The sequence below is a fragment of the Talpa occidentalis genome, unplaced genomic scaffold (genome assembly GCF_014898055.3).
Source record: "Talpa occidentalis isolate TD23 unplaced genomic scaffold, MPIMG_talOcc4v2.1 talOcc4.2, whole genome shotgun sequence".
Taxonomy (NCBI): Eukaryota; Metazoa; Chordata; class Mammalia; order Eulipotyphla; family Talpidae; genus Talpa; species Talpa occidentalis.
The window spans coordinates 32,371,923-32,399,652 of NW_023602073.1; the positions used below are offsets into that span (position 1 = coordinate 32,371,923).

The window sequence follows — 27,730 nt, forward strand, 5'->3', positions numbered from 1 at the left end:
TGTGGGGTCACAGGCAGGCAGCCTTGAGGAGAGCGGTCCCTGCTGAGGGAGGTCAGTGAGGAGAAACTCTGGCAGATACAGGTCATGGGCAGGCAGGAGGCTGCTGCCCTGCGGGGGGGAGAGAGTTGGTGAAAAGAGGCACCTGCATAGTCACAGGTGGGCAGAGGGAGTGCTGCCCCAGCCTGTGCAGAGACTGCACTGATACAGTCCTCTTCTGTTTGGGGGGGGGTCACTCCTTGTGAGCCGTCAGTTGGTTGCTGATTTTGGATAACCACGCAGAATCCAAAAGGGACCAGAGACACCAGGATGGGGAGTGGAGATTCCAGGATGGGCCCAATCTCTGTATCTTTCCCCTCAGGGCTGTGTTCTACTCCCTGTAGCATCTGATCCTGCTTGGGTCTCCTGCCTTGTGATAAGGCCCTGGTGCCTAAGGGCCCGACCTCTACAGCTGGGTTAATGGTCATGTTATTCACCTCAACCCCCACCTCCTTGTGAGTCAGGTTCTGGTCTTGGGGCACCTCTTTTCCAGTCTTTCTATTTTTGTCCTCTGTCATTTCCCTCCCTCCCCCCCACCATATGTGGCCCAAAATCTTTTGTTAGGGCAACACCTGCCAGAGTAGCCCTGAGGTGCTGGAGTGATGCAGATAGCCAGGGACTCAGCAGGAGGGCTGGCTTGTGTGTGTGCAGAGCTGCAAGCCCAGTGAAAACTACTAGTTATTTAGCTTTGTTAGGGACACCAAGTGTCATGAGCATGATCACTGTGAGGCTAGTCAGGAATGTGGGTGAGCTTTAAAGTTAAGTTTGAGTGAGGACCGCAGCCCACTTTTTTAATGTTTAGATTTTGCCTGAGTATGATGACTTCATGGTTTTATATCCTCCAATTTTGAGGCAGAGCAGGTATTAGAAAGATGGTGTCAGACCCTTTTCGGGCTCCAGGTGAGGACAATTCCACGTGTTCAGGAGCACCAGTCACATAAAGGGGAGTCTGCTAGAGCAAACTTATATAAAACAGATATAGAAAGTGCTAGTTCTATCTGTAGGTCAAAGAGGACCAGAAATTAAGTTACTCAAACATGTGTTTTATCCTGTTAATAAACACATGTTTTCCTTGGGTGGCAGTAAGCAGATTTAGTGATCTTTGATTGTGTTCAGGCCATTCCTATTATATTCTGTGAGGAAGGGAAGGTGGGTCCAGAATGTCGGGTGAGTACAGAGTAAGTGGCTCCTGTATCAATCAGAAAATTAATACTCTTACCTATGACATCCAGGGTTACCCCAGGCTCAGCCATGGAGATGGTCAGCTGGGGAGCTGTCGATGTCCTTTTGCCCTGTCACTTTCCATCCAGGAGGCGTCACTTGTCCAGAAGGCATCAGTCATCAACCAGGAAGCTTAGGGTGGCAGCTGAGAGTCTGGTCCCTCCTCCCTTCGGAGAACAGGACAATCCCTTTTCCAGTTTCCTTAAGACAAGAGAGCACCTTATTTACAGACTGTGAGGACAAGAGAGGCAGCAGATTAAGTTCTTTTATCTTCTCTTTTAATCAATAAAGCATCCTACATAACCTGCTAGTAAGACCAAAGTAAGTTGATAGTTTTTTTTTTTTTTCCTTAAACCAACCAAACATACCTTAAGAGTGGAAGGCATGGCAGAAATTCCTACCTAGACCAGAGGAATATATCAAGATGGAAAGAAGAAACCCAGTCCCCCACTGCTGTGTGGTGGGGGACATACCAATGATCTCAACACTGGAGCAAAGGTCCAGGCAGCTGCTAGCTGAGAACAATGGGGCACCCCACACATGTCAGCCAGGGTAGTGTTCCCCATCTTATTTTTCAGTATTTTTTCTCTTTTGCCTCAGCCAAAGTGACGGTTTAGAGAATGGTGTTATAGCCGAGGGTTAGTTTTGTAAGAATGTCAGGCTGAATTAAGGTGTTTTAAGAGAGAACCCAGAGTAGAGTCCACGGGAATGGAGGGAGCAGACCCCAGCGTATGAGAAGCTGGAAGAGAGCTTGAACCTGTCCCAGACCGATTACAGTGGGGGCAGCCATTGGTGTTCCCCCACAGGGTGGGGAGTAGCCACGGGTATACTCTCCAGGGGAGTAGTCCTATTTTTGTGGGCGTCCCCATGCTGAGGAAGAACTCCCCAGGCCTGAGCGTCCCCAGGCCTCGACTTACTATCTCTCCCTGCCATTCTCTCTTCTCTGGGTGGAAAGGAAGGCTGTCTCGGGCTCCTTTTTTATTTAGAAATGTTTTAAGAAAGATAGCTGGTACTTGGCCCATGTATGGCTTATCTTAATACCAGTTAACAAGGAAACCCATTGGCATTTAATAAGATGATTTTCAATGTAGGACCTGTTGCCGCACCCCTTGTCTTGCAGTTGGCGGGACTAGAGCTAACCTGGCGCACACCAACTTATCCTTTTGTTACAGAGCAACCCCGATAAAAAATGGGTTGCCTGAATGTGGGTCCTCACCCGCGTGCTTAAGAGACTTATTAATACTAAACTGCAGGCACACACAAAAGGTTAATAGAAGGTTTATGTACAAAAGAAAGGGAAAATGAAGAAATTAATAACTCAGGGAGAAAAAGAGGGAGATAAACTCATGAATGCGTCTGTAGGGTAAGGAAAATGTCAGGCTTTTCTGCCCTCCCGCCATCAGGATAGATGATGAATCCTTGCTGTCCTGAATGCATGCCTGATGGCGGGCACCTGGAGTAGGGTGTGGGCATAGGTAGATGGGATTCACCTGGGCTGAGACTGGGCTTTTTAAGGGCAGCATCATGGGGACGCCAGCAGCGGCAGCAGCTGAAATAGAAGCCGAAAGAGAAGCCGAGAGAGAAGCAGAGCCATAGAAAGAAGCAGAGAATGCCAGAGAGTCTAGACAGAGTGAAGATTTGCTGGGGGCTGGGAGGACTGCCAGCCTCCCAGCCCCCCAGCACCCCTGCCTGTCACGTACCCGCTGAACCCCAATAAAAACCTGCAAAACCACTGAGGATTCTGACTCCTCCTTTACCTGGTCTGCATGGGATCAGAAAACCTGCTCAGTGCCCAGTCTGACCCTCTGCACGTCCTACCTGTTCCACTGACCTGGAATCCCAATGTCATGCTGACAGCTTGTTACTGTACGCCAGCCTCAGTTTCCCTCAGCCAATAAAAGGAAACCGAGTGTGAGGAAAAGGAAAGTGGTTTTATTTGTCGACAAATGAGGAGGGCGGCAGACTCATGCCCGAAAGACCACTGTCCTGCTATTGGCAGAGTGCGGGGTATTTATACAAGGGGGAGATGGACAGGGGGCTGCTATGGGGAGGGGGAAGGATTCTGCACAGAGACAAGTGGGCGCCAGCTCAACAGGGAGATGGATGAGTGCCCGCTGGTTTTCATTAAGGGGAGGGGAAAGTGTCAGCACAGAGATGGGGAAGGGGAAGGGGTCTGCACAGAGACCCATGGGTGTCAGCTCATTCATCTTCTTAAGGGAAAGGGAAGGTGTCAGCACAGAGACAGGTGATCGATTGCCAGGTTGTTTTCATTAAAGGGAGGGGGAAAGTGTCTGCATGGAAACCGGAAACCAGTGGGCCCCAACTTGTTTTTCTTCTCAAGGGGAGGGGAAGCTGCAACCAATGGGGAAAGATAAGCTTCTAATCCTGTTAATACTAGATAAGGGGGAATTGCAAGAAATGGGGGAAAGACAAATTTGTTAACTGTATCAAGCTGGCGAAGAGCCAAGAGCCTAGAAGCCAAGAGAGCGACCCAAGGCCCACATGTCTGGTTTTATACCAAACCTGGCTGCTTAACTCCACCCTCAGGCCCCAGCAAGCCTCCCTTTAGTGATGATGGGATTTGTCATTCCCAGTGTCTTGCTGGCTTTGGTCTGGAGTGGGGGTGGAGTCCACAAAGCCTGTATGGAGCTTGCTCAGGACTTCCTTTCCCCCTAACACTTTCACAGGAATCTTCTAGAAAGTGGCAGCCGGCCTTAGTGGCCTCTTACATGGCTGACCTGTGCCCACTATTTTTTTGCGGCGAGAGCAAGACCTGGTTTGAAGACAGAACTCAGGAGCCAGCTCTTTTCCCAAGGCAGAGAGGGAATGGCCGCTTACTGAGATTGATAAGCAAGGCAGTGAGGCAAAGAGAGAGACATGAGGCATTCACCTGGTCAGACCAAGGGCAACTGGAAGGCCGTTACTCCACGTTTTAGGGCCTGCCAAAGAGTAGCCTTGGCTTGGACCCCTCAGTCCGTGTAGGACAGCCAAGCAGTAGCTGAACACCGGCTCCTCTCAGAAAAGGGGGTTGTAATAGCATGGAGATAGAGAAAACTGGAGAAATCTTACTGATGCCGTGAAAAACCGAACATTGGGTGCCAAAATGATGGGGTTTTGGAGTTGCGTGGTCCTTGGGTTTACTCTGGGAAAGGTTTCACCAGAGCTCCCATTTCAGCGGCACGCAGTGAGTTCCCCAGGCGAGTTTCTCCATGAGACAGAGACATTAGTTATATTTAAAGAACAGCTTTATTAGGGAAAGGTTTGCTGAGAGAGGCCTGCATGGTTGCAGGTGGGCAGCCTTGAGGACAGCTGCCTCTGCTGAGGGAGGTCAGTGAGAAGAAGCCCCTGCAGGTACAGGTCACGGGCAGCCAGAAAGCTGTTGCCCTGCAGAGGGAGAGAGTTGGTGAAAAGAGGCACCCACAGAGTCACAGGTGGGCAGAGGGAGTGCTGCCCCGAGCCTGTGCAGAGACTGCACTGATATAGCCCTTTTCTGTTTGGGAGGGGTCACTCCTTGTGAGCCGTCAGTTGGTTGCTGATTTTGGATAACCACGCAGAATCCAAAAGCGACCAAAGACGCCAGGATGGGGAGTGGAGATTCCAGGATGGGCCCAATCTCTGTATTTTTCCCCTCAGGTCTGTGCTGCACTCCCTGTAGCATTTGATCCTGCTTGGGTCTCATGCCTTGTGGTAAGGCCCTGGTGCCTAAGGGTCCAACCTCTACAGCTGGGTTAATGGTCATGCTATTTCCCTCTTGTGACTGACTCCTTCCTTGTGAGTCAGGCTCTGGTCTTGGGGCACCTCCTTTCCAGTCTTTCTATTCTTGTCCTCCATCATTAAGCATTTTTAAAGCCGAAAACTGTACCTGGAAGTTTGCAGTTGCCACAGCAAGCAGGAGTACAGAAGCCAAACTGCTGTTACAAGCAGCGGAGCATTTCACCACATCCATGTTTCAGGTACAAAGGGTGAATACTTCTTATTTTTGACGGAAACCCGACCTCTATTGTTTTGGCCTGGAATTTCCCCAGAGCCCTAACTTGTCCTCCTGAAATAGCTCAAGGTTAGGCCTTGCGTGGTCTGCTACATTTCACATTGCCCCCATTTCATATCACAAGGAGTGCCCCCTCCCAACAGAACAAGACTATATCAGTGCAGTCTGCACAGACCCAGGGCAGCACTCCCTCTGCCCACCTGTGACTACGCAGGTGCCTCTTCACCAACTCTCTCCCTCCGCAGGGCAGCAACTTCCTGCCTGCCCGTGACCTGTACCATGCTGGACTTTTCTTCACTGACCTCCCTCAGCGGAGGCAGCTCTCCTCAAAGTCACCCGCCTGCAAACATTGCAGGCTTCTCTCAGCAAACCTGTCCCTTGTGGGGCAGCTCTTCCTGCCTGCTTGTGTCTGTGCAAGTGTCTTTCACTGTTTTATCCCTTCCCTAATAAACCTGCCCTTTAAATATAACTAATGTCTCTGTTTCGTGAAGAAACTCACCTGAGGAACTCTGTGTGTCACTGAAATGGGAGCTCTGGTGAAACCTTTCCCAGAGTGAACACAAGGACCCCACACTCCAAACCCACTGACTCAGAAAACAACAACATTTAGGTAATGACACCGAACTTGCAGGTGTTCAGGCCTAGTCTCCCAGCCAGGAACAGATCCCAGGCTGCAGGGGCAGCACTGAGTCCCAGCCACTACACCACCACGGGATGGTGATATGGTTACAAATGATGTGTCTGTCAGATAAGAATTAACAAGTTTGTCTTCTCCCATCTCTTGCAATTTCCACCCGCATTCGGTATCATTGGTGTCTCATGAACCCGCAACAGGAACTTCGCTTGACACTCAGGCAAGCAAGCAAGAAGAGGCAGATTTGTTTAGAGAAAGAAAAACTTTATTGAGCAGAAAAGGAGCAGAAATAAAGTGGGACTCCCAGGCCGGTGGAACCAGGCCAGGGAGGGGCAAGGAAGCCCAAGTGGAGTCGGACCTCAGGGAATAGAGACCTTCTTTCCTTGATTACTCTAAAGCTCCACCTGTGTCTTTGTGATTGGTTAGTTCTCGGTATCTCACTCACAGCCTGAATGTCTCTGTGCCCAGAACTGAGTGTCTGTGTCCCAGCCCTTATCTTTTTTCTTTATCGTCCTTGACCAGGAATGTCCTGTTGGTCCTAGTCCTGGGGTGTTTGATTATCCCCTTAGGAATAATCTCTGGAGCCTTCCTTAACTCTGTTGCAGTCCCCATCTACAATGCCCCTAAAGCTACCTGATTACCCTAACTTACCTAGGACTCATTCCCCCTCTATGGATGGAGCCCCTAACTGCTGTTGGGACAAAGGACATCCATCTGCTCAATGACTGCCTCCTGATGAATGTGGGTGATGTGGGGAGGCAGTCAGGTCTCCACCGCAGGGTGATGATCTAAGAGACCTCAGAAGAAAGAAGGTGGAGGCTTCATAGTGGGTTCTGTTTTGATGGACCATATGGAGTTTGATGGCCTCCAGGCGAGAGATGATCCCAATGAGGGTATTGAGGATACACGGCCCAAGCAAGAGAAAAATGGAAAAAAAAAAGCTTTAGTAAGAAAATTGAACAGGGGACCGTCCAGGACAGTAGTTGTTTTGTTGTTGTTGTTGTTTAAGGATTTAAAAGTAAGGAGGGCACAGACTTGTAAGCCCAGAACTCTATGTTGTTACATTACCACTGAGACTAGGGAATTCAAGGAGCATTTTGGGCTTTGGCTTGAGGGGTGTTGTTGTTCCATCAGGAAGAGAGGAGGTTCCTTTACTGCACCCTAAGAGGGTGGCAAAGATACCTCAGCCTGGCACCATAGTGTCCCAAGCACCTGAGGGGTTGTAGCCAAAGTGGCAGCATCAGTGAGAATTAGGGCTTCCATGTTATTCCTGTCTTGTATAGAAGCAGCTGGGAGAGCCATTCGTGGCTGCAGAGGCTGTTAGTTTGGAATTTAGTCATCAGGTCCTGTCCTAATAGAGGAAGCTAGGAAAGCAAGATGAAAACATAAACATGTGGCCTTGTAGCGAACAAGGAAGCAGTGCTGTAGAGTATTCTGGCTCAGGCTGGCCATCAGTACCTTGAGGGAGACAATCAAACAGTAGGTCAGTCCAAAGAATTGGAGTAAGGCAGAGTAAGTGGCCCCTTATTTACTAAGAAGGTGATTTTTTTGTCTGCCACTTCTAGGGCGATCCAATGTTTAGCCATATAAACAGTAAACAGGGGACCCTGTCTCACCTCTGGGCTTCTTCAGAGAAGGTTTTCTCCTGCACCAGGTTCTCCATAGTCAGAGGTAGCACATGGGGCCTTGGGGGAGTCTGAGGTGGCAGGGCACTGACAAGGCAACTGACAAGGCAACTGCCATATATACTGCCCCTTCTCTTGTCTTTTTCCCTATTTTTTTCAATCTAGCTAGTCCCTTCCATGTCACTGTAACCTTGAAGGCCATGTCCAAAAGTGTTAAAAGGATCTTAGGCCCTTGGTTTAGTCTCTGGAGCCTGCACCTGACGTCAGAGCGCAGCTGGCAAATGAAGGAGACCGCTAAAATGCTTCTCCTTCTCTGGGTTTAGATTAGTATACCTTTTTATAGACTCAACAAATTTAGCCTGAAATGATGTGGAATTTTTGGGCTTTTGAGTAGTTTTTTTATTTATGCATACAAGAGCTGGGGTACAGGCTGGAGATGCGGGGGGTAGGAAGGTGAGAGGATCCAACAGAGACAGAGTGGGGAACAGAACAGGCAGGCTGAGTGAAATACACTGCTCAGTGGAGCTGTGGGCAAGACAGGAGAGGTCTGCTGCACAATGTGGGTTTCTCCCTGACAGGCAGGTATTGAACTTGTGCTGCAGAGGCCTCAGATTGCTTCACAGTGTGGTGCTTAACCCCTTGCGCCACCAGGGAGGTCCTAAAATATTTTATAGTAAGTCATTTGAACACACAAAATTTTTTAACTAAAAGCCCTCTCTCAGGCCTTCATCACTATCTTTTGCTGTCTTACTTTTTTAATACCATTTCATTTTAAAGATACCCATCTTTAAATTATTTTAAGTACCTCTAGAATACCTCATTTTCAATACATTCCTTTTTTTTTTTTTTAAACACAAAAATATATTTTGGAGTTTTGTACCTATAATCCTTAAAAACATATATATGCCCACACACATTGTTTATAGGCCTATGTCTCCCACCAAACAGAAGGCGAGGGGTACCGGACATTGGGAGACCCCGACCCTGTCTTTCTACAAAGGGCACCCATTCCAAGCGTCTAGCAGCTTATAGTAGCCATTCTCCGCATCTGATGAAAGAGACCCTGAACACACCTGAAGAGTAGAGACTCAACACAAGCCACAGTCAGGGTCCTGGGACCTAATTTCCAGTGATGCCCATTTACCAGACAACAAAAGTGATTTTCAGAGTCATAGCCCTTGAACCAGCAGTAGCCCAGGGCCTGATATCTACTTGCTTAAACTCCCTTTGGGAAAACTTCCATGAGGCACATTTACTATACCAAAGATGTAATCAATGAGCTGGACCTCGAATTTGAGGCAAACCTGTACATGCATCCCTGTCATAATAGGAAACTCAACTTCTTCAACCTGTGTCTACTGGCAGGGTCAAAGCAGACACCAGGGGATAGCCTCCCAGGGGTGTCCCAAGATTTTTATAAGAATATTTGTACCTTATGACTTATAAGTTGTCTTAATAGAAACTGAAAAAAGTTTGCCCTATAGGGGAGGACCAAGAAGGTAAAAGTCCCGTTTTAGACAGTTAGACCTCTGTGACTGTCGCCCGGGTGCCAGCCTAGCAGAACACCTTGCCTGCACCATCAGATCTCCTGGATGTCCAGGGTTCTAAGGACCGTAGTTTGGCCGTACTGATCACCCTCAAAATCCACAGATGATAGAGAAAAGCAAGGAGTCAGTGACAGGAGAATCCTGACATTCCCACTCAGCAAGTGGAGGATCAGGACGCCTTGTCAACTGAGAAACCTGTCACCCTAGACTTTAAGAATTGGCTTTTACCAGGCCGACAGGTGCCCATTAATTTTGCATCCACATAAAGGACAGACAGAAAGTTTGTGAAATGTCAACAGCCTGTCTGAAACCCTGTGGGTAGCAGAGAAATAAATCAGTTACACCAGAATAGAAGGAAGAATGGGGAGGAGAGAGAGAGAAAGGGAGCAAGGGAAGATAAGGGGAGCCATTTAAATAATCCTAACGGGGATCTGAGGCTAGAGTGGGGTTCTGTGTTGGATCCTGTGTAGTGCTTAGTGAGGAATGATCCCACATTGGGATCATCCATTCTCTACTGGGTCTCGGCAACTCCTCCACTGCTGAGGGTATGATGATGGTCTGAGCTGCTGGGAGATCAGCCTTATGTGCAGCTCCCTCATGGCCTCTAGATGATGTATGTGCCCAGCTCTTCGGAGACTGTAGTCCCTCATATGACAACGATGACCACCAGACTTTTATTTTTCCAACTGGCACATGGGCTAATCCCCTTATGTGGTCTGGTACCAGTTATCCTTCTGTTACAGGACAGGGATCGGGGTACCCCAGAATCCCCAAACCTGCCTGCTCTAAATAGGTTCTGCCATCTGCCACATCAAGACAAAACATAGAAGATATTTAATGGAAAGGAACTTTAATACAATTAGGAAACAATACAGAAAAAACAAAGAAAACAGTTTCTAAATCAAGCACCCACAGTTACCCATCCCCCTGTGGGTTAAAGTCCACCCAAATGGGATTGGCCCAGAGCAAGGCCCGATAGTGTGACACAAGTCTAAGGCATCTTCCAGTGGGGACCCACAGTAAAGGATCAGAAACAACCAGACAAGTCTGGGAAGAAAAGAGCAAAATCAAAATCAAGATGAAAGCTGCCATTGTTCACCTCCCCGCAGTCCTCTCACCCACATCTGTTTCACCAAGTCCACAACCAAAGGGCAAGTACTTTTGTACTTCTTCACTTGTCTCTCTGCTCCATGTGCCCCCTCCAGGTCTCCTACTGACTCCATCCTGCCTCCTTCCTTCCTCAGTCTCCTCTAGCTTCCTTTTTCTCCCTGCTCAGCCTCACCCTCCTTTGGGTGGGGCAGGGAACCTGGAACTTCCCTTTTTCCTGGTGACCACCCTGTTACAGAACCAGGCCAGGGAGGGGCAAGGAAGCCCAAGTGGAGTTGGGCCTCAGGGAATAGAGACCTTCTTTCCCTGATTACCCTAAAGCTCCACCAGTCTCTTTGTTACTGGTTAGTTCTCAGTGTCTCACTCACTGCCTGAATGTCTCTGTGCCCAGAACTGAGTGTCTGTATCCCAGCCCTTATCTATTTTCTTTATCATCCTTGTCCAGGAATGTCCTGTTGCCCCTACTCCTGGGATATGTGGTTAGTCCCCTTTGGATTTGTTGCCCTTATCTCTGGAGCCTTCCTTAACTCTCCTGAAGTCCCCGCACTGCCCTTGAGGTTGCCTAATTATCCCTAACTTGCCCTGGGACTCAGTAACAGGCTGCTCTTGCTCTCAGGACTATTATGTTCCATTCCATCTATTGTAAGTAATATTATAACAGGGTGGTCCCCAGGAAAAGAGTAAGTTCCAGATTCCCTGCCCCAACCAAAGGAGAGTGGAGCTGAGTAGGGAGGAGAATGGCTGGAGAAGAGACTGGAGAAGGTAGGAATTAGGATGGGGAGCCAGAAGGAGACCTGGAGGTGGCACATGGAACAGAGAGACATGTCAAGAAACTATGCTTGCCTTTTGGTCATGGACTGGTTAAAACAGATGTGGGTGAGACCCGTGGGGAGGTGAACAAATGGCAGCTTTTATCTTGATTTTGATTTTGTTCTTTTCTTCCCAGACTTGTCTGGTTGTTTCTGATCCTTTACTGTGGGTCCCCACTGGAAGGTGCCTTAGACTTGTGTCAGGTTTTCAGGCCTTGCTCTGGGCCAATTCCATTTGGGTGGACTTTTTCTCACAAGGGGACGGGTAACTGTGGGTGCTTGATTTAGAAACTATATTCTTTGTTTTTTCTGTATTGTTTCCTAGTTGTATTAAAGTTCCTTTCCATTAAAGGTCTTCTATGTTTTGTGTTGATGCGATGGAAGGCAGAACCTCTTTAGAGCAGGCACATTTGGGGGTTCTAAGGTACCTCTTTCCCTGCCCTGTAACAGTATCACCTATTGAATGCATATATTAAATACACTGTGTTTAGTTAACTTCCATGTTGAAGGTTTGAGGGAGGTAAAAGCACCTATTCTGCATTAATTAATTTACTGGAGGGAATTGGCTTCCGCCTGTGGGTCCACTAAGAAATCGCAGTGCTAAATGTAACCAGGGAGGTTTTCAGGGTGGATGGTATTACCTTGTTCATGATTGGTTTTTCCTCACAGTAGATCTGCCCATTTGTGCCCTTGCTACCTACAGCTCTGGTCATTATTGCATCCCTTTTCAACCTCAATGGTACATGAATCACATTTATCTAGGTATAGATGGTGAAAATCATAGAAAAACATTGAAACATCAAATTTTCATTCAAATAGCAGGAGTAGGAGGTTGTAGGGGCAGGAATGACACAGGGCAGGTTTTCTGATCCAACAGACCAGGTAAAGGAGGAGTCAGAGTCCTCAGTGGCTTTTGCAGGCTTTTATTGGGATTTACCCGGTACACAGCAGGCAAGGGTGCTGGGGAGCTGGGAGGCTGGCAGGCCTCCCAGCCCCCAACAAGTCTTCATTCTATCTGGGCTTTCTGGCTTCTCTTGGCTTCTCTTTCAGCTTCTACTGTGACACCGCCCTTAAAAGCCCAGTCTTAGCCCAGGTGAATCCCATCTACCTATGCCCACACCCTACTTCAGGTGCCCGCCATCAGGCATGCATTCAGGACCACAGGGTTCCGTCATCTCTCCAAATGGCAGGAGGGCAGAAAAGCCTGATACTTTTTACCTTACCCTACAGAGGTACATCAATATTGAGGGAAAGCTTGCATAAACCTAATGTCCCCATCTGTTCTCCTGCTGGGTACCGCTTGGAGAAGACCTGGACCTAAATTCGGTCATCTTTAGATCAACTAATCTTAAAGTAAATTCTTTCTTTGCTAACCCGTCCCTGGAAACTGGGGATCCTGAAATTTATTGGTCCAGGAAACTAACACAACCTGGGACTGGGCCCTTGCATTTAATTATTATGGCTATCCTGGACACTGGAATCGAGGTTTAGCTGGGCATTTATGAAGAGTCAGACATCACTCTCAAATGTCTCCCTTAAAAAAGCATTTTGGTGCATCGCCTTAACCTTCCCCCCTACACCCCCCCTCACCAAGTGATCTGTTAAGGGTCATATTGAGGCTAGATGCCTTGTATGGTCCAGTAATGACACCACAGCTCAGGTCATGATCTGTATTTCTGACCCTATATTTTTATTATGACCTCCAGAACACCTAACATTATGGTGACCACTCATTCTGCCTCTAGCCAGCAAAGGGTTAAATGTTTTTTTGTTTTTGTTTTTTTTTTTTAAAAAGATTTATTTATTTTTATACAAGAATTGGGGTACAGGCCGGAGATGCGTGTGGGGGGCAGTGAAAAGATTCACCAGAGACAGAATGGGGAACAGAACAGGCAGACAGACCAAAGTACACTGCTGAGGGGAGCAGTTGGCGAGACAGGAGAGGTCTGTCCAACCATGTGGGTTTCTCCCTGGCCGGCCGGGAATCGAACTCATGCTGCAGCGGTTGCAGATTGCTTCATAGGTTGCATCTTAACCCCTGCGCCACCAGGGAGGCCCTGGGTTAAATGTTTTAACACCACCTTTCATGCCAATGCCACATGGTTAACCTCTCTCATCACTCACCATAACATCACTAGCCTTAACATTACTCATCTGTTCATTCTAAAACAAAGGCTGCCAGGTAATCTTACCCGTGAGTGGATTGAGAATCTGCTCTTGAACAAATTACCGATGCTTTAGAACATACTCTTTTCGGGTGTCCTCATAGCTGCTATTATTGCTGCCCCTGCTATGGTCGCTGCTGCTGCTACTGCTATAGTCGCCCTTTCTCACTCCATTCACACTGCACAGCAAATGAATCAGTATTTTCAAAATGTTGCTTCGGAACTCCTGACTCAAACCACCAGTGATCAGGAAATCTTACAGCGACCAGATGTCCTCGAGGCTGCAGTGTCCTGGTTTGGTGAACATCAACAAGCCCTCAGGACACGCACCAGACTTAGTTGTGATGCCCAGTACCACTTAATGTGCGTTACTCCTGTTCCTTTTACTACCACTTCCTCTTGGGAAGACGTCCAATGGCGCCTTCACGGTGCCTTCCATGATCATCTGTGACGAAATACTCTTCATCTCAGAAACAAAATTCGGCAACAAATGGCTCAGCTGCAACAAGAGGTAAAAAATGCCACCTTAAGCCATCTAAATGATCCAGCCCACTGGCTAAACCCAACAAATTGGTTTTCAGGTCTCAATATCAAAATCTGGGTTATGACCATATTGGGTATATTATGTATTTCGTGTTTTCTTTCAGTGCTAAAGGCCCACTGTCCCTTGTTCTGGCAGACCCCAGACAAGCGGAGGCCAGGCTGGCCCTTCTACAGCCATCACCATATCAGCCCCTTCCTGTGCCTCCTGCTGACTCCTCTCTTGATTCTGACCCGCCATTAAAAAAAAGGGAAGGAAATGTGGGAGCTTAGATTATTCTTTGCCTTGACTATTTTGTGCCTCTCAGAATATGAAAAGGAAGAGTTTGAGATAAGGAACCTATCAGGGCAAAAGTCCTGAGAGGCCTGTCTCAGCATGTGCTGAAAACAGCAATACATGTTGTGCTTAGAGAAGCAAACCACTGACTCTCTCCCTGATATTCCAGCCTTGGCTGGGGCCAGCTGGTTACAAGTCCCCCCACACTTTGTGCATTCCCCATTTGCCTGCTGCTTCTTTGATTTTTTTAATTTTCTGTTTGATTCTAAATAAAAATACCCTTGGAGCTGGGCTGCCCCTTCATGGTGTGGTCCCTCTGCACATGGACTCTGAGTAATCCTTTCATGCCACTGCCACACGTCGTAACAATACACATTCACTGCTCAGTCTGATCTTTTATGAATATTTTCAAGCACACAGAAAAATTGAAATAACAGTGCAGAGCACCTTAAGCCATCTAAATGATCACACCACCTGGATCCCAGCATTAGCATTTGCCACATTTGCTTTATCACTTATCTTTATCCACAGATCCATCTCTCTATTCATCTATCTTATTTTTCTGATGTATTTCAAAGTTTGTTGCACATGTCAGTACCTTTCATTTCTCAACAATTGAGCATTCCAATTAACAAATAGAGCTCAAATTAGGTTAAGATTTTTCTTTGAGAAATGGAGAGACATCCCCTGCTCATGGATTGGAAGAATAAACATTATTAAAATGACCATCCTTCCAAAAGCAATATACAGATTCAATGCTATTCCAATCAAAATTTCAATGTCATTCTTCAAAGAAATAGAACAATTATTGATGAAATTCATATGGAATCACAAAAAACCCCGAATAGCCAAAGCTCTCCTGAAAAAAAAAGAAGGGAATGGAGGCATCACACTCCCAGACTTCAAACTATACTACAAAGCCATAATCATCAAAACTGCATGGTATTGGAACAAGAACAGACATACAGACCAATGGAATAGAATAGAAAATCCAGAAATAAACCCACAGATTTATGGTCAACTAATCTTTGACAAAGGAGCAAAGAATATGCATTGGAGCAAAGAAAGTTTGTTCAATAAATGGTGCTGGGAAAACTGGGTCGCTACATGCAAAAGAATGAAGCTTGACCACTACCTCACACCATACACAAAAATCAACTCAAAATGGATTAAAGAACTAGACATAAGACCTGAAACCATAAAATATATAGAAGGAAATATAGGCGAAACACTACGGGATTTGCACATCAAAGACATCTTTACAGACACATCACCCAAAGCAGTGATAGTGAAGGCAAAGATAAACAGCTGGGACTACATCAAATTAAAGAGCTTTTGCACAGCAAAAGAGACAATAACAAGAACAAAGAGAAACCCCACCCACTGGGAGAACATTTTTGCACCCAACACTAATGATAAAGGACTGATCACAAAAATCTGCAAAGAGCTGATGAGACTCAACAACAACAAAGAAAATAATCCAGTCAAAAAATGGGCAGAAGAGCTAAAAAGAAACTTCTCTGAAGAGGAAATGCAAATGGCCAACAGGCATATGAAAAAATGTTCAACATCACTTGTCATCAGGGAAATGCAAATCAAAACTACCATGAGATACCATCTTACACCAGTGAGAATGGCACATATTAAAAAAACTAGCAACAACAAATGTTGGCGAGGATGTGGAGAAAAAGGAACTCTTCTGCACTGTTGGTGGGAGTGCAAACTGGTCCAACCACTGGGGAAAGCTGTGTGGAGATTTCTGGACCTACTAAACATAGAGCTTCCATATGATCCAGCAATTCCACTCCTAGGTATTTACACAGGAGTGTAGGACACAGAAACATCCATTCCAAAGAACACCTGCACCCCTATGTTTATAGCAGCACTGTTTACAATAGCTAAGCTTTGGAAACAGCCCAAATGCCCAAAAATAGATGACTGGATCAAGAAGATGTGGTACATATATACCATGGAATATTACTCAGCATTCAAAAAAGATAAACACATGCAATTTGCAGCAACATGGATGGCGCTGGAAGGGATCATGCTCAGCGAAATAAGCCAAAAAGAAAAAGAAAAATACCGGATGGTCTCATTCATAGCAGGAATCTAGAAAACTTAAATAAGGGACCAGGAAAATGAATAACTATAAGAAAGTGAAAATCAAAATCAACAAAAAACTATGAACCAGAGACACTTTTAGGGGGGCGGGGGCGGGAGGGGAGGGATTGGGGTCAGAATGGGGGGGCTGCAATAGTATGGGGAATATAACAATAAAATTTATAAAAAAAAAAAAAAGATTTTTCTTTGAGCTAAAACTTTATTTGGTGAAATGCACAAACCTTAAGTATAGTGTTAAAGGTATTTTGACCTTTGTCAAGAACATTATGTATATTATTCTTTCCTTCTCTTGGAAATAATTAACATTTGAATAGTTTAATGATGTGTCACACTTAAAAATATAATTTATCAGTCCCCCCATCTTTTGAGTAACTACCACAGTCCAATCTGAAGCCTTCTTTGCCCCTCCATTCTCAGCACGTCCCTGTGACCACACTCTCCTTGGAACAGAGTCCATGCCTGAGTCATCTTCATAGTTATTTATTCTTATTCTATTTATTTGGATAACTTATTTTTCAACCATACATACATTTTTTAGGGGTTATAGGTATAAAACTCCAAAATATATGTTATCACCCCATATAAATTGATATATCAATATATGATGTTATTCATCTTTGATCTTTCAACAGATAAGTTATCTAATTCTCCCTTTTCTTTTCATCCACAAGACTATTAGTCAATCATAAGAGCAGCTTAGCTGTTTTCATATCTGCACAGCTATATATTACCCTATATATCTATGGTAAGTTTTTATTATCATTTTTATTATTTTATTATCAGTTTTATTATACAAACTTGTATTTATAAGCAATACCTGAAGCATAATTTCATTAGAGCAAGAGATGGTCATTTTTACTAGAAAAACGAATGTCTGAAGTTAGATGAAAAGACAAGGAAATAAGGCCTCCCTGGTGGCCAGGAGTTAAAATGTAGGTGCTATCAAGCTATCACCAGCCACTGCAGCATGAATTGGATTCCGGCCAGGGAGATGACCCACGTGAAGCAGCAGACCTCTCCTGTCTCACCCGCTGCTCCCCTCAGCAGTGTATTTCAATAGATGCACCTGTTCTGCTCCCCACTCTGTCTCTGGTGAATCTTGTCACCTCCCTCCCCCCACACACATACCTCTGGCCAGTTCTTGTATACATAAATAAATAAAAATTAATCTTTAAAAAAAGAGAAGGAAATAATGATTTAATTTTATAATTAGCCTGTATGTAGTCACCCAAGTCACATCAATTCCTTTACATGAGTACTACTTTAACATTACATAACAAGTTATTAACAGAAAATACACAAGCCAGAAACTTTATAGCCTTAAACTTCAAATCAACCATCAACTTTTCTTAGGTATTTGAAGATATAAAAATAAAAATCATTTCATATAATAGCATGCAAACGACATACCTTTGTAAAGTGGTGGGACAGTCAAACTATTTCCTAGGTTTTAGCTGAAATGACCATCAAAAGTGTTCAGATTGTATCCACCTCGTTTTTGGGCAGTTTGCCTCCTTGAGCCTAAGCAGAGGACAATATTAAAATCCATAAATGATCCCCACTGACACTGAGGTGTAAATGGGAGTCTGGGTCTTTAGGCCTCAAATGGAAACAAAACACCCCCTGTAGAATGACTGAGCATGAGCGGTCTTTTCCATGTCATTTCCTGTGGTCTGTGGTTTGTTACTGCACCTTCTAGAAAAACAAATGAGTTTCCTTTTTCTCGAGATTCTTTCTCTCAGGTTTAGGAGATGCTCCCTGCTTTCCTGAGCCTCCCTGTCCAGGACCCCACAGCTCTTCACACTGGACAGGGTGGTCTCTGTCCACATCCCTGACTCGGGTCATGGTTTTGCATCAATAATCTGTGACTCTTAAATCTGTCTCAAGCCCTGAGTCCCACCCACCTTTCCCCACGCACCACTTGGTACATAACCCTGGAAATTATTGTGGTCCTAGCCAGCCCCAGAGTCTGTCCTCACAGATTTTCTGTCCCCCATGGACTGGCCTCTGAGTCCCCTCTTTGGTTTCCCTGCTCCTCCACTCAGTCACCACAGATATTGTCCTGGAAGCTGGGAAAGGCTTCCTCTCCATGTCTTGGCTTCTCACCAGCCCCTGAGACCTGCCCTCCAGGCAGGGTGCCCGACTGTGTGTTCACACTCCTGGAAAGCAGTAGGGGCAGGACAAAAGATTGCTGGGCGTGGGTAAGGGTGACTAATCCATGGGATCTCTCCCCTCCAACTTGTGGGTGCAGGTCACCCTCCCCCAACAATTCTGAGATCCAAAAGGGGGTACCTTTTGGCTACAGGTCAGAGTTGACCTAAAAGGGGGGGCTTTTCCTGTCATTCTCATCCAGGTGGGTAACGAGGCCTCCACTGCCTACTCATCCCTGGGCTGTGTCCTCAGATCTTCTTTTGAACCCCTGCCTGGCCAGCTAACAAACGAGAGAACAAAGATATCCTGGCTGACATTGGGAATATAAATTTCGATTCTTACACCACAATTGAGGCAGGAGGTAAAATGCTGGAGACTAAAGTGAGAGACTCATGGCAGCTGCTGGGGAAGCTGCCTTTGTTCTCATGAGACCAAGTGAGAACAAGCACTTTGGGAAACTAATGTAAATCTTTTGTCTCAATTTAAAGCCATAAAACAATTATTTCCTTTAAATGTTAACTTAAAGCAAATGTTTTTGTATTAAAGAAAATTACTAGGACCCCAAAATTACCAGGGCCCTGTGGGCCAGTTAAAATCCATTAGGGTGTCTGTACATTCTGGAAAGTTGTGTCCTCATTGTCGTTCAACTCAAAGTATTTTTTAATTTCTTCTTTTATCTCCTCTTTAATCCAATGGTCTTCCCATAGTGTGGGTTTCAATCTCCATGAAGTGGGAGTTTCCTTGCTTGCTTTTCATGGATTATTTCTGGTTTGATGCCTTTATGATCAGAGAAGATAGTTGGAATGATTTAGATCTTAATGTATCTGTTGATTCTTGTCTTGTAGCCCAGTATGTGATCGATTCTGGAAAATGATATGTGTACTCGGGTATTTTTTTGGGTGCAGTATCCTATAGATGTCTGTTAAACCCATAAGGTCTAGGTCTTTATTTAGGGTTCTAATGTCCTTGCTCATTTTTTGTCTCGTTGATCTGTCCATTGGTAAGTGGGGTATTAAAATTTCCTACTATATATGCATTTTCTCTAATGTCTGTTTTCAGAGCTGATCGTATGTTGGTGCTCCTTCATTTGGTGAGTATATCTTAACCCCCATGTTTATGGGAGCACTATTTATAATAGGTAAGATTCGGAAACAACCAAAATACCCAAAGAGATGACTGGATCAAGAAGATGTGGTATAGGACCTCCCTGTGGCACAGAGGGTTGAGCACCATGCTCTGAAGCTGTCCGCAGCCTCTGCAGAGCAGGTTCAATCCCAGCCGGCAAGAATCCCACATGGTGCAGCAGACTTCTCCTGTGGCACCTGCTGCTCCCCTTGGCAGTGTATTTCTATCGTCTGCCTGTTCTGCTCCCCGCTCTGTCTCTGGTGAATCCTCTAACCCTCCCGCACCTCTGGCCTATACCCCAGCTCTTGTGTATAAATAAATCGGCTGACTGGGCCCGGCGTTGGGACGCCCTCAGAGCAGCGCCAGACCCGAGGCCCCCCACCCGCCATGGCCCGATGATGGCGGCTGCTCCCAGGGCCCCGGCTGAGGGCGTTGGCTAGAAACAGAGGCGGGATGGCGCCTGGTGAGCAGAGCGCATCTCTAGAAGGAGCTCCGGTGGCAAACCGTCACCACCACAAGCTGCCCTTTGTGGACAATCCCTTGAGGAGAGAAGAGGCCGGAAAGGATTTCCCAGCTGGCTCGGGTCCTCTCAGCCGCAGGTGGCTCCCGGTGGAAGGGGGCCACCCAGGAGCACCCGGAGTGGCACCACCTGAGATTCCGGGAAAAGACAGTACAGATGCAGCGAGTGTGGGAAAGAAAGCTTTTGGTCAGAAATACTTGCTTGTTCAGCATCAGGGACTGCACACCCGTGAGAAGCCCTATGAGTGCAGCGAATGTGGGAAATTGTTTAGCCATAAATCCAATCTTTTCATCCACCAAATAGTGCACACTGGGGAAAGGCCTTACGGGTGTCACGAGTGCCCCAACGCCAACCTCATTCAGAACCGGAGGGTGCACACTGGAGAAAAACCTTTCATTTGCAGCAAATGCGGAAAAGCCTTCAGGCATAACTCCATGCTGGTGCAGCACCACAGAATCTACACCTGCATCAGGCCTTACCAGTGCAGTGAATGCGGGAAGTTCTTCAGTTTCAACTCAAGTCTCATGAAACATCAGAGAGTCCACACTGGAGAGAGACATTATAAGTGCAGTGAATGTGGAAAATTCTATAGCCACAAGTCAAGCCTTATTAATCACTGGCAAGTTCACAATGGAGAGAGTGCAGCGAGTGTGGGAAACTTTTTAGTCAAAGCTCCAGCCTCATGCAACACCGAAAAAAAGTTCACACTGGAGAAAAGCCTTTTAAGTGCAACGAATGTGGAAGGTTTTTCAGCAAGAATTCCAGCCTGGTTAAACATCAGAGGGTACACACTGGAGCAAGACCTCATGAGTGCAGGGAATGTGGGAAATTTTTTCGCCACAGCTCCAGCCTTGTTAAACACCAGAGGATTCACACTGGAGAGATGCCTTATGAGTGCAGTGAGTGTGGGAAAGCCTTCAGTCAGCGTTTCAACCTCACTCAACACCAGAAAGTTCACAGCGGAGCGACGTCTTGAATACACACAACGGATGTGGAAAGGATTTGAACCAAAAGTCTGCTCTGATTCAGCAACAGGACTCACAGCCCCGACAGGCCTTAGGAAAACGGTGAATGTGCAGAAAGATACTGGCACCAGGGAGGCACAACTGGAGAAAGCCTTCTGAGCACAGGGCACGGGCTGCCTCCTCATCAGCACATCCTGTGAGTAGCCTCCCCTGCAGTGGAACCTCCTCCAGTCAGTATGCACAGGGGCAGGGCGCAGGATGAGAGGAGATGGCCCTGCCTGGGCGCTCCCGGGCGAGGGGCCCTGTGTTCTTGTCTGCAGCTGCCTGGAAATCTGCCTACATCTCTCGAGTTTGCAGGGAAGTAAGAGGAAACAGTCTTGGTTCTTTTTTGACTGGCTTTTGCTGTGATTGCGGAGTATCAAGGTTTTCTTAAAGAAATGTTTCTTCATCTGCTGCAAACCCTTCGGACCATTTCCAGAGTTGTAAATTGTGTTTCATAATTTCACTAGTTTTCCTGGGAAGCAGGCTTGCCAAGCTCCTCAGTCTGTCCTGCTTGGAGTTGGTCCAAATACTTAGCTTTTAAAGAATCTGCCAAATTGTGTTCTAAATGGTTATGCCACTTCCCGTGTCCTTCTGGTGAATATTAGATCTTGTTTCTTCACGTCCTCGCTGACCTCTGTGGCGTGAGCCGTTCATGTTAACTGTTCTAGCAGGTGTGTGTGGGATTTTGTTGTGGTTTTAATTGGTACTTCTTCAGTGACTCAGTATTAAGCATTTTTCCATCCGGGAGAGAGGTATTTGCCATCCAGATAATTGTAATGAGTTATCGCTTCAGTTTTTCTTTTGCCTACTTAAAAATAAGTTGGTTTCTTACTTATTTTGCAGTTTCTTGATAGGGTACGTCCTCACCACCGTTGATAGGCTCTTGAAACTGTTGTTAAACAGAATGAGGTACAGTGACTGCTTTTATTCAGTGACCCACTACAGCAGAGCTGTGTTGCTCAGGGACCTGCTGTATTCTGGATTCAAGATTTTTATACTTGATATATATACTTTATCAGTATTTTCTTAGTCTGTGGCTTTGATTTTTCTGTTCCTTTCTTTCCCAAAGCAGAATTTCTTAATTTTCATGAAATCCAATTTATCCATTTGATTTTTTTTTTTGACTACGCATTTGTTTTTTTTTTTTTTTCTTTAATGGGGCTGAGCTTTGCTTGTAAATAAAAACCTTATGTGAATATGCTAAAAAAATAAAATAAATAAATCTTTAAAAAAACAAAGAAAAAGAAGAGGTGGTATATATACACAATGGAATACTATTCAGCAACCAAAAAAGATAAACTCATGCCATTCACAGCAATGTGGATGGAACTAGAAGGGATTATGCTCAGTGAAACAAGTCAGAAGGAAAAAAAAAATATCACATGCTTTCACTTATAGGAAGAATATAGGGTAACCAAATAAGGGATCAGGGAAAAAATAATAACAATAATAAAAAAACAAACAGGCAACTATAAATCAGAGACATTCTGCAGGGGAGGGGAGGACAAGGGATCAAAACAAGGATGGGAAGAGCACAAGGGACTATGGTGATGGTGCACAGGTGAATTGGTGGTGGGAGTTCTATGGGGACCATCCCTGAGAAAAGAAAGCAAACATTGTACAAAAATTAACAATGATGTAAAATACATATACATATATATATAAATTATTTTTAAAAAAGACCACTAGGGTGGGGGCCTCCCTGGTGGCAAAAGGGTTAAAGTCTCAGCACTATCAAGCTATCATGAGCCACTGCAGCATGAGTTCAATCCCCAGTCAGGGAACTGACCCACATGGCACAGCAGACCTCTCCAGTCTCGCCCGCTGCTCCCCTCAGCAGTGTATTTCAGTCAGTCTGCCTGCTCTGCTCCCCACACTGTCATGGGTGATTCCTCTCACTCCCCACACCTCTGGCCTACACCCCAATTCTTGTAAGCCTGAATAAAAAAAAAAAAAAAAACCTACGGTGACTGTAGGCAGAAAAGTCTCATGGTAGGCTGTGTGCTCTAGAGTAGAGACTCCTGGGGTCTTTGGAGGCAGGAAGTTGTCCTCTCTTGCACCACTTAACCACAGGCCCAGGGCTCTGCTACTCCTGACCTCACTCATCATCTTGGAGGCCGTCCCGTATCCTAGACCTAAGTAAATCCTCAAGTCAGTAAAAATTGCTTATAGTTAAATTAATAAAAGCTCTCCATCTCTTCACAAGTAAAAACCAATTCAAAATTTAGTAGTTTAATTTAAAACATATTTGCCTTACAGTTACGATGTTGGGAATTAGCACTTGATTCTGTATTTAAATGTGATTACTTAAAAAAAAAAGCTCATGTTATTCAGCAAAAAAAAAAAGTGATTAATCCACCTATGTCGACAAAGATAAATTTGCCTTTTGATGTTAATACCAAAACTTCTCTTTATGAAATTATATTCCAAAAGACAAATCCACTTATCATTACTTAAAGTTTTATTGAGTTATAAAATTTGTTAAATATCTAAAGTTATTTTATTTAAAATCGCTGAACTTTCAGGTTTACATTTTGCTCCTTATTTTAAAGAAGCTGAAATTCTGATGTCATGTAACTGAAAGGAAAAAAAGTCAATAATGTGTTTAAGTGTAAGACATTAGTGCAAAGGGATGATAGTACAATAATTGCTTCAATATTTTACAATCTAGAAAAAAAACTAGGGTGTTATAAATCTGAACAGAGGTAAAGTAAAATGCGTGTTTTTAAAAAGGGTTTAATATCAAATTAAAACTGGTTATCTTTGAAATAAAGTACTATAAAACAGAAAAGAAAAAGAAAATATTTAAAGTTAAAGGCATCTTAAAAAAAATTTTATATGGTCCTCCAACTCACTATAATAGCATTTAAATTAAACTTTAATATTTCTAGTGTGCTTATATGATACCAAACTTAAATTTTTGATTTGCAAGAAGAACTAAAGTATTCTTGGACTGTCTTTATTAATTTTTAATAATCCGGCCAGCATTGCTAAGCCTTGTGAGAAAAATAACATCTACTCTGAAAAATCTTTGTCATTCCAGGTAATTAAGTATTTTATAAAAATCTGTACATTTCTTAATCCTATGCAAACTTCCAGGATATCAAATATTCTAAAATAGTAAAGATTTTTCTTTGAAAGTCTTGAAAGGACTCTTAAGACATCTGATAAAGTTGTTTTTCTTGTGAAAAACAAATTGGGTCAATTTCAGTGTATTAAAATTAAGAAACATTTTTTTGCCGTTAAAAAAATGGTTACATGGCCTCCCCAGTGGCGCAGTGGTTGAGCGCTGGGTGGCGAAGCGGCCCGCAGTCTCTGCAGCGCTTGTTCGATCCCCGGCCACCGGGCGAGGGTCCCACATGGTGCGCAGACTTCTCTTGCCGCCCGCTGCTCCCCTCAGCAGTGTACTTCGTCAGTCTGCCTACTCTGCTCTCCCCCTCTGGCTCTGGTGAATTCCCTTACCCTCACGCTTCTGACTGTACCCAGTGCTTGTATAAATAAATAAATCTTGGGAAAAAAAAATGGTTACATGGGCCTCCTCAGTGGCGCAACGGGTTGAGCTCAGTGCTGTGAAGTTGTCCGCAGCCTCTCCAGTTTGGGTTCGATTCCCCACTGGCCAGGGAGATACTCACATGGTGCAGCAGACCTCTCCTTTCTCTCCCGCTGCTCCCCTCAGCAGTGTTTTTGGTCCATCTGCCGGTTCTGCTCTCCTCTCTGTCTCTGGTGAATGCTCTCACCCTCCCACGCCTCTGGCCTGTACCCCAGTTTTTGTATAAATAAATAAATCTTTTTAAAAAAAATGGTTACACCTTTTCAGCATAAAAATATACCAATATAAGTGATTCTAAAATTTACGAGTTCTTAAAACTTCGTACGTTCTGGTGGGTGGTCCCTAGAACTGGCCTTAAAGCTGTGACCAAGTGATCACCTGCCTCCTTCAGGGGACACAAAAACAATTGTTAATTTTGATTTTTACTTTATTGTAATTAGTAAAGTCTTTTTAGGTTTTCTTATTTAGGTTTTCTAGATTCCAGCTATGAGTGAGACCATCCAGTATTTTTCTTTTTCTTTCTGGCTTATTTCGCTGAGCATGATCCCTTCCAGCTCCATCCATGTTGCTGCATATTGCATGAGTTTATCTTTTTGATTGCTGAGTAATATTCTATTGTGTATATGTACCACATCTTCTTGATCCAGTCATATATTTTGGGGCTTTTGGGTTGTTTCCATAAATCAACAAGCAACTATAAACCAGAGACACACTACAGGGAGGAGGGACTAGGATCAGAACAAGGGGGTGGGTGGGAATTGAATGGGGACTATAACCAAGATGAAAATGCATACATTGTACAAAAATGAAAAATGATGTAAAAATATATAAGATTAAAAAATAATAATAATAAATGCTACTTTAAAAACAATTGTTAAGCTCTTCAATTATAACAAACGGAGCAAGTTTACTCAGGAGCCCGAAAAAAATCCTGCATTATTTCAGGCTAGACTTGCTGAGGTCATAAAAAATATATACTAATCTGGCCCCAGGGACAGTAAAAAATGAAGCCATTCTAGAAGCCCCTTCATTAGCCAGTCTTGCCCTGGATCAAGAGCCTCAAACCCCTTTCTCACACTTTTGGGTATGACCTTCAAGGTCAACAGTGACAGGGAGACCGGCCAGACTAAAAAGAAGAGGAAGAAAGACCCAGTATATGTCGGCAGCCATTGGCAGTGCTGCCACCATAGACATCCGAGACCCCATGTGTGCCCAGGGTGCTCGGGACCTCAGCTGCTTAAAGGGCCTGAAGGAACCGGGACATTTCAGCCACAAGTGTCCAAAGAGACCGCCCAGGGCCATGCCCTCTGTGCCATCACACAGGGCATTGGAAGAGGGACTGTCCCTCTCTCTACAGAGGGAAGGGCAGCCCAAACCACAGGCCAGACTGGAGGCCAAAGGGACCACAAGCTGTCTCTGACAGTGAAGACTCCAGTGCAGGAGGGAAAAACCTTCTCTAAAGGAGCCAGAGGTGAGACAGGCTCCCCCATGAACTCTCTCTAAGGACAAACCTTGGCTTGACTTCAATGAGCCCCTTGGAGAAATCAGGTTTAATTCCAAATACATGAAAGATAAGCTTTAGCACATCTGGAATCTATGTTACTTTCCTGGGGTACCTTTCCCTCCCATGGGCCATTGCCTGGACCACAGGGAAGCCTGCAGTATGCACAGCTGCTGTGCTTTCTCCTCCAGCACCCACATGGGTTTTATCCTGGGTTTGAAGGATTTAACCTGCATCTGTGAGATTTAAAGGTCAACCAAGATTTGGGTAGTTTCTACTCCAATTTTGTCGATCATGCTATCAGTGGTTGCCTTGCTCCTAGCTTATACCCCAAATTTCCAAATGTCTGTCCAGCTATAAAGTCCCACCCTCAATAGCTCAATCCAGTAAATTTTTTGTGTTTGACAGCCTGAGCTTTGCGGGGAGTGGACAAGTCGTCAGTGAAAGGTGGAGACTCACCGATTTCACCAGGATCAGTCTGTCTCTTTCAAAGCAAAAATACCTCTTGGTGTTGTGGCTTGGTATCGTGGTATTGTGGCTTTTCTAGCAGTTTTCTTGAGCGCCCCACACCTGTGCACAGTTTGTATTCAGATTTGATTTCAACCCTTCTGCTCTCTCAGGTTTATATTTCCCCTGGAATGTCCGGCTGCTCTGCTCTGCCCCTGAGACACTGGGCTGCAGTGTCTGCTGGGGAGAAGAGCACCCGCGAGTGAGAAGGCTGCGCATTGCAGATTCTACTCATTACAGGAGCTTTCAAGATGAAATTTCTTCCCATGTTTCTGCTGCCTTGGTTTATTCTTCTGGTTACTTCAAATATTTATTTTTATACTTTTGTTCAATTGTTGTAATTACCTTCTGCCAAAGACTTGCTCAAACTATTGTTTTATACTTTCACATATCAATTTTTAAAATTTATTTCATATATTGTTGTTCATTTTTGTGCAGCTTCTCCCCTCAGGTGTATTCCCCATAGCTCTCCCACCACCCCAGCACCTGGGAACGCTCACCATAGCCGTGTGCTCTTCCTTCTCCTGTTGTGTAACTCTGGTCTACAGTCATCTTGCAACTTTTGCCTTTTCTTGATGTTTTGTTCAGTTTCTCTATATGCCACATATAAATGAAGCCATCTTACATTTATCTTTGTCCTTTCCACTGATTGTGCCTTGCATAATCACGTCCAGTGTCATCCCTTTTGCCTCAAATAACATGACTTTGTCATTTTTCATTGCTGAGTAGTATTCCATTGTGTGTGTGTGTGTGTGTGTGTGTGTGTGTGTGTGTGTGTGTGTGTGTATATATATATATATATACCATACCTTTTTGATCCATTTGTCTGCTTGGGGCATTTGGATTGTTTCCATATCTTGAGAATGATAAATAATGATGCAATAAACATAGGAGTGCAGGTTTCCTTTCACAGTAGTATGCCCTAGGTATTAGCATAAATTCCTAAGAGTGGAATTACTGGATCATATGGTAGATCCATTTTTAGTGTTTGGAGGAAATTCCACACACCTCCGTAGTGGCTGCACCAGTTTACATTCCCACACTTGCTGAACCTCTCCACCTGGCCATCAGCAGTTCCACCTGACAGAGGATTTGGGGGAGAAGGTCACAGCCCACAATTTGATCATGTGAGACTAATGTGCATCCAGGCCTTAGGATCCCTTCTCAGGTTCTCAAACTGACATGAGACTAGATCGGGGTCTGGGAAGCGCAGAACCCCTCAGGAACCACTGACTGTGCACAGCCACCACGACAACAGAGGTTGGTCTCTCTGGCCTCGCTGTAGTTTGGAGGCAGCAC

At 45.0% G+C, this 27,730-nt stretch overlaps 1 long non-coding RNA gene across 1 annotated transcript; it reads right to left on the minus strand.

Moving 5' to 3' along the window:
• Window positions 1-1,254: 1,254 nt before the first annotated feature.
• Window positions 1,255-26,535, minus strand: LOC119251990 (uncharacterized). Its single transcript, XR_005126679.1, has 3 exons — window positions 26,384-26,535; window positions 17,481-17,591; window positions 1,255-1,458 (listed from the first exon to the last, which is right to left on the minus strand). It is a non-coding gene; the product is annotated as an uncharacterized LOC119251990 (long non-coding RNA).
• Window positions 26,536-27,730: the final 1,195 nt, after the last annotated feature.